The 8,287-nt window shown below is 28.6% G+C and overlaps 1 long non-coding RNA gene across 1 annotated transcript; it reads right to left on the minus strand.

Annotated features, from left to right (window-relative positions):
* Positions 1-5,547: 5,547 nt before the first annotated feature.
* LOC123689962 lies at positions 5,548-7,364 on the minus strand. Its single transcript, XR_006750810.1, has 3 exons — positions 7,335-7,364; positions 6,824-6,930; positions 5,548-6,292 (listed from the first exon to the last, which is right to left on the minus strand). It is a non-coding gene; the product is annotated as an uncharacterized LOC123689962 (long non-coding RNA).
* Between the last annotated feature and the right edge of the window lie 923 nt (positions 7,365-8,287).

Below are 8,287 nucleotides of genomic sequence, written 5' to 3' on the forward strand. Positions count from 1 at the left end.
CGTTAACGCACTTGCACACTTGTGTGTGTGTCCATGAGAGGTATCACTTAACATCATGTGAGCCTGTTACATTACACAATACAAAAAAGAATTAAATTTAGTACCTTACATTTTTATGATCACCATACTTATATTATATTTAGTTCAAGCAATTAAATATATTTTATTTATTTATAGCCTTATGTCAGAATAGAAGATGTATACATTACAGCTTTTGTTTTTGCCCATGGGCAAAGGCTTCCCCCATTTTCTCCATTTTTCCTTATTGTATATCAATCTCGTCCAGGTCTTTCCAGCCATTTCCACAATTTCGTCGGGCCACCTTTTAAATTGCCTACCTCGATTTCTTTTATGGCCTCTTGGTTGCCATAGTGTTACAATTTTGCTCCATTTATCTGATGAACAAATAAATCAAATATACCAAACAAATATAATCCTCTTTGAAGTCACTTAATTATACAAACATAGTCAATTTATTTATTTTTGTTATACTGATATTGCAAATGTTTAACATCCTTTTTAAATAATTTTCCAAACGAAAATCGTTTGTAGTATAACGTTCTATGATATCAAAGAGCTTCCAACTCGCTTTATGCATTCAGTCCGACCTAACGTAAAATCCCGCCATTTGCTATGATATTTAGATCCTTTTGATTTATCTGTGTGAGATCGATAGGAATCGGAGATTTTGAAAAGCGATTCAGATTTCATAGTTTGATAAAGCTTTTACTATGAAATTTTCAAAGGTATATAATTAATATATACCTTTGAAAGTGGCGGCTTAATTCAGGAATAATATTTTTTTTAGTTAATACAGAAATACACACATGATCAGCCTATGCCAATACGATAATGTCGAGAAACATTTAATGAAATTTAATAAAGATTTAAATTTAAATTTTGATTTAACCCCCCCCCCCCCTTTTGTGTTCTCTTTAACGCATATTGATGAAAGCCTTTTTGTGCCGATCTAATTAATGCATTTTAATATTATCTTTAACTTGAAGCTTCTAATAACCTTACATAATGATAGACGCTAGTTTGAAAGTGCTAAAGACGCTAGTTTGTTGCTGAGTTTATATCCTTTTTCATGCAGCTTGAGAGAAAGTGTAATTGACGAATTATATGAGAAATAAAAATCAACATACCCACTGTGGACCATAGGTTACCTGACTGTTGATGACTATCCTTTTTGCATGTCCCGTTGCAACTCTATCCTATAAAAAAAAACATCTATTCTTTGGTTAGAACACCTGTCAGTGTATTTGCATAATTACAAAACACAATCCATGTAGCTGGCATAGCTCAAAATAATACGTTTTGGAACTGTGCCAAGCCAGATTGCGGTGAAATTACAAAAATGTATACTGAATATTGTATTTATGGCTTAGATTTTCAGCTTGGGTAAACTAAAGACTAGTGTATGTGAAAGTTGTTAGTAAATAATATAATTATGTGACAGAATTAACAACGGAATTATAATACTACTATTTTGCGCATAATTTGACGTTATGCAAAACAACTTGCGTATTGATTTGCACTACAATTTGCGTAAATCCATTTTTGGTGAAATTGTAAAATACTTGACGAGGAAAGAGAAGTTGTAATGGAATTTGATTGGACTCACGTGTCAACAAGCAAACGGAATGCAATTTTAATTTAACATTCCACTGTTTTTTTGTGTCTTGCCCCGCTCTTTCGCCGCCTGTGTCAGGTTTCAAAGACATATTTCTGTGTTTGTGTCATTATTTTTATGTACTTCACTAATATGTGCCTAAAACTTATATATTATATTAAAATCTTCGATAATGACTGGTGACATTGATGCATTTTTGTTTAAAACAAATAATTAAGGTGTAAGTCAAAATATTTTATACGTAATAAATTTTCAACACCTGTAATGAAAAGGTAATATGTTTGTACTAATAAATAAACTCACCAAAACTGAACAATAAGCTATATTTAGTTACCAAATATTAAAAATCATTACCTAGTCATGCGAAGCTGGAACAGGCCCTAGTTTTTTAAATATAATTGTGGTACGTAAATCAATAGAACAGAAGAACGGATACACAGAGGAAATTAAAGCGGCAACAGCTGTCCGGACGTACTGTTGACATTTTTCATATTATTTTTAAATGCTTTATTTATTAGTGATACACGAGTTCAATTTCTGTACAAATTTTATAAGAGGAATTGGAATGTCAAGTTGATTGCAGACACAACTACTTGAAATTAAGATTGATATTGTATATATAGATCTAGAATATAAAAAAATATCTGGAATTGTATGGGACCACAACTTACATGACAATCAAGGTCTACTAATTTTATATCAACTTAATTTCGAAATAAAATATTATTTTTTAATGATTATATATATCAAATCTTATAAATAATATTATTTTGATATTAAAATATTTTAATAATGATGATGTTAATACGATTGATCATGCAATGTCATGTTAAAACTATGAAAAATTATATGTTTTAATTTTGTGAACATATTTGCACGCCATTTTGTGGGGTGAATATGCGAAGTTATATTCTTAAATAAATTATATTACAAAATTAATACGGATTAAAATTGCAACAACAGATTTTGATGATCAAAATTATTTGTTTCAACTAGAATAGCAGAAGTTTTAAGAGTGATTTACAAACAGGGCAGAAATATAAGCGATCTTGCTAAAGCGTTCTTTTGTTTTTCTTGGTAATTTTACTGGAATATTTCTTGGTAACTAATAATAAAGTGGGTTGTGTGGTGGAAAACGGTACATTTTAAAGGTTACATACATAAATTAATAACTTCATTCGTTTATTTTCATAGAAAGTGGTTTATTTAGATCGATTAAATATAAAATATGTGCATGTACTAGTCGTACTTCAATTCGTGTATGCGGTGATATTAGTTGTTTCTATTTACGTATTTATATGTATATACGTATTTGCGTATTGTTTCACCTTGCCTCCTGCTGATAGAGGACAAATCTTTGTTTTTAATTTAATTTATTATTCTTTATTTGTCAAGATTTCATATGGAACATGGTGTAATGGTTGTAGCTCCTTAGTAACGTTGTATAAAAGAAAAAGCTTGACGAAAAGAGTGGCGGAGAGTTTATTGCCAGTTCTTCTCTTCCGTTCTACTCCCTCGATTTGAGAATTGGCAGGAAATGTAAAATTAGAAGCACTTAATGTATATTTCTTTTTTTTTTGACGTTCATAAGTGTACATTATGTTACCGTATGTAAAAAAATACCGAATTTAACGTCCACATACAAATATGATTTTAAAGCAACTACATTATTTTAAAAATAAATGCAATATTAACAAAAATAACAGTAGTAGGGATTCACGGGTTCTGCCTCAAGAGGCAGAACCCGTGAATCCTCGCGTGGGTGGCCAATATCAGCGTCACGGTATGACACGAAACTAAAAAAAAAAAAAAAAAAAAAAAAGTTTGGTCTCTTTCCCCACTAAACAGACCGTGCTGAGTCGATAGCACTCACTCCCGAAGCGATATTTCTCTCTGTTTCGAAGTTAGGTTTTGCTATACGTTGCAAATTAATCGATTTACTAATCACCTCATAATAAGAATGTAACGTCTCGTCCAAATCCTCATTTACTAATCACCGAGTCAGTTTCGTATCCATAATTAGCAAATTACCATGCGCATTTACCTGCAAATGCACCAGGACAGATGGGAAAAGGATTTACTGAACATTAAAAATATGATTTCCGTGTTTTATGTGTTTATTTGCATTATGTTACAATACAACTTTACTAGTGTCATGTCATTTCTTGGCGAGTCATACGAAAAATTTCTGAGGTAATCTTCCAAGCTGAAACCCCAGAACTTGTAGTACAAATATACTACACAATACTCCCCACAAAAGGCAGAATAGATGTCCTGAACGCTAGCTGTATTATAGCTCCATACCCGACAATTTCTTCTTAAAAAATCCGCTATTACTCTAATAGGTTTACGTCCAAATGAATCAAAATATTCTCCAACTTTTTCGTGGTTGATATGAATAGCTACCCAATGAGATCCTGGTTGTGAGTCAGGGTCAAGATTGCATATAATAAATGTGGGTAAGTGTACGTGCATTGGTAGGCGATTCGAGGGGTACACGCTATACCGGATGCTGGGATGTATTTTATGGAGACTCATTTGCAGGTTTAATGTATTCATTTTTACTCCAACGCGTTTGACCTTCTACTCTTTGTATTTAACAAAAACGGAAAGGACCCTTGAGAATCACGTTGTGCTTACTTAGCAATTTAATACTGTCTTCGAAAACTATCGGAAGTTTATCAGAGCGAATTCGCAAAAGCGACATTAAATCCATAACTGTTATGATACTTGTATATTTAGAAATAAATAGATCTGCTTACGTTCAATATTTATTCATGATTTGACAAACTTACAATATTTAAAAATTACACAAACACGGATAAAATCATTACATTACTTATTGTACATACGTTATATGACTGTTGTATTATTAACAAGTTTGGTATAAAAAAATAAAAACATTTTGATTACAATACACTATGATAAGAAATAACAATTATTTTAGTATTCAGAGAAACTTATTTTATATCAAAACATGACTTAAAATGAGTAGACATACTTTTATGATTGCATTAATTATGACAGATTCACATAATACTTTCTCTTTTCATAAAATACAAAAGTAGAAAAGTTGCAACGGAATGTAACAAAAATGAGATTCTGTAGTTGAAATATTATTATATTATCCCATACATTTTGAGATAATGAATCAGTCATACATAATAAAAACTTACAAAATGTGATGTATCCTAACTTTAGTGACAAAAAATAGCATTTTTTCTTTTAAACATTATGTTTGGCGGTTAAATAGAAGCAACATTTACTAATAAAATGTATTAAAATAGACAGAAATTATAATAACATAGGGCAGGAGAAAGTAAATTAGATATTTAATTATAAACTATAAATTCTTGTTAAACAGTAAAAATATTAACAGGATTAATGAAGATCTAAAACAATAACAATACTTGTATTTTTAGTAATAAAAAATCAAAATTGTTATACAATTATAAGAAGAAACTAAAAAAAATTAAATACTATTACCTATTTTAACACCAACAATAAGATTTAAAATTTACATGTTGTAAATTAATAAATATTTATCCTAACTATAATTTTTTCAGAACTTTACAATTACTTATTTTACAATTTAAAGCTAGTCATTTGTCAGGTTATAATTTTTATGATACATTGAATTCCTAATTACCCTAAGACCATAACTTTGATTACACTACTTATTTATTAAAATTATGATACATTTATATATAATACAATTATAAATCTTAAATAATCCATAATACTATTATTGGAATCTGTAATTAATTATTAACCATAAATATATTTATGTTGTGTTGTATAGATCTCTCAAAATCCTATAAGTAATTAAAATGTCATAGAACATAGACAAATCGAAAAGTGTATGTAGATAAAACTCATGTGCGTATTCTAAAATATTTTATCTGAATTTTTTGGAGTTTAAATTATATAGGTACTGGTTTCGAATAAGCCTCTTAGACCTTTAATGTGAATAGCAGAAAAATAATAGCAATAGGTGAACAAACAGTCTACTAGTAATAAATAAGACGCAAATGTTGACGATTTCTTAACACAAAAATAATCACATAATCTGGAGTTCCTCTTAGAGTGGAATAATATAGTTTTATACACTTAATTAGTTCTTATAGTGTTTTAATGTCATCCACCAAATTAAAACTTACACAAACTACAAGGTACATACGCGAATGTAAATACAGATATTAGTTTTATAAACTGTTCTATTAAACTGGCATTATTACAAGAGTTACGTTTAATTTTGATACAGTGACGTTAAATATAAGTGGGTTATTTGTTTTAGTCTTTCAACGTCACATATTAATTTTATTAAAAGTTATTTATTTTTTCACATAACTGGCCGATAATAACAATGGAACACAACGGTAGTTTACCAGGTCACGTAACAATAAATAAATCAAAAAATAAAAGAACAAACAAATGATTGTGATATGTGTCAGATTCATAGGTTACTCACAATTCGTATACATTTTAAATAATAAATATGGATTCCTGGTGTGTGATTAAAAAATCGGTAAATGCGTTTATTGGTCCGATAGATTGTAATGAAACATTTCCATCCCGCGGCCATAGTAAATTGGGCCCGAAGACCACAGCTAAGTTGCTGCTTGTCATCTTATTTAGGCAGCTACGATCTTGTACCTATAAATATTATCTCTAGTAGGACATAAAACTTAACAATTTGAATCTAGGATTTATTTAACTATGAGAATGTGTGTATATGTTCATGGCATTTCATAAGTAGTTGTTCAGTGCTTTCCAAAACTTTTGCTGGAAGTATGTACGAAATTTGTCTAAGTAATTTACTTTTTGAGGGATTCGTTATTTACTGATAAAATTTCTTCCAAATATTTAGAAGAAATCTTTGTATTGTAGGTAGTAAAAAAACTTAATGTATTGAAACATATAAAAATAATACTAATTCTTTTGTGAAATCCTTCAGTGTATATATTTCAAATTATTTTAACTTTATTGAAAGGTGTATGTATTATATGTATAACAATCTAAAAATAATCAAAGAAATACAAACAATTATTTCATTTAGGTTTGAAGTGCCGCAAATATTAATCATCATTTTTTTAAATATATAGCAAACGAGCCTGCGGAACGTCCAGTAAGGGACGACTCGATTTATTTTTATATGTTATAGTAAAATTAAAAAAAGACAAATACCTTCCACAAAAACTGCATAATATACTTTAAAATCTTGTAATTGTCTAGAGGTAGCTTTTCGAGAATCAATATTTTCACCTTTCTTGCCTTCCTAGGTATTACCCAGGCTGAAAATATAAATTAAATACATTCCTTTAATTATAACCAACTTCATTAAAATTAGATTAACAATTCTACTCGTGTTTTGTACATATATTTTCTGTTAAGAAAAACTAATATTTTTATGCCTAGACAGAAATAGTTGTTTCCTAGAACTTTAGGACGGAACACGAGGGTAGTTTATTATTTTATATGAGTAAATATATTTTAGGGATTAACCTTAGCTTTATAGTATATACAAGTAAATACACAAATATACTAAACATGTATTTAGTAAAATCTGTAGTACATTTTAATCACATATTATTGAATTTTCCATCTATGAGTTTTATTCACTAATTGATTTAAATAAACTCGGTTATCATGTTATAAAAATGTAACAGATTTTAATGTATTGAAAACATTTACTAACCTTCATATTTGCTAACTACGTCATATAAATATTGGTTTTTTATGTTATTTATTTCTGAAATAATAAAATTTGTTTTTTGTATTATGAACATACTATCATAATTGTACTTAGTGGGTATAAGAATTTGCGGGTTATCTATGCATATTTTAAGTAAATTTATTTGTAGTTTTCAATACATTAAAATCTGTTACATTTTTATAACATGATAACCGAGTTTATTTAAATCAATTAGTGAATAAAACTCATAGATGGAAAATTCAATAATATGTGATTAAAATGTACTACAGATTTTACTAAATACATGTTTAGTATATTTGTGTATTTACTTGTATATACTATAAAGCTAAGGTTAATCCCTAAAATATATTTACTCATATAAAATAATAAACTACCCTCGTGTTCCGTCCTAAAGTTCTAGGAAACAACTATTTCTGTCTAGGCATAAAAATATTAGTTTTTCTTAACAGAAAATATATGTACAAAACACGAGTAGAATTGTTAATCTAATTTTAATGAAGTTGGTTATAATTAAAGGAATGTATTTAATTTATATTTTCAGCCTGGGTAATACCTAGGAAGGCAAGAAAGGTGAAAATATTGATTCTCGAAAAGCTACCTCTAGACAATTACAAGATTTTAAAGTATATTATGCAGTTTTTGTGGAAGGTATTTGTCTTTTTTTAATTTTACTATAACATATAAAAATAAATCGAGTCGTCCCTTACTGGACGTTCCGCAGGCTCGTTTGCTATATATTTAAAAAAATGATGATTAATATTTGCGGCACTTCAAACCTAAATGAAATAATTGTTTGTATTTCTTTGATTATTTTTAGATTGTTATACATATAATACATACACCTTTCAATAAAGTTAAAATAATTTGAAATATATACACTGAAGGATTTCACAAAAGAATTAGTATTATTTTTATATGTTTCAATACATTAAGTT

The sequence above is a fragment of the Pieris rapae genome, chromosome 18 (assembly GCF_905147795.1).
Source record: "Pieris rapae chromosome 18, ilPieRapa1.1, whole genome shotgun sequence".
NCBI classification, from domain to species: Eukaryota; Metazoa; Arthropoda; class Insecta; order Lepidoptera; family Pieridae; genus Pieris; species Pieris rapae.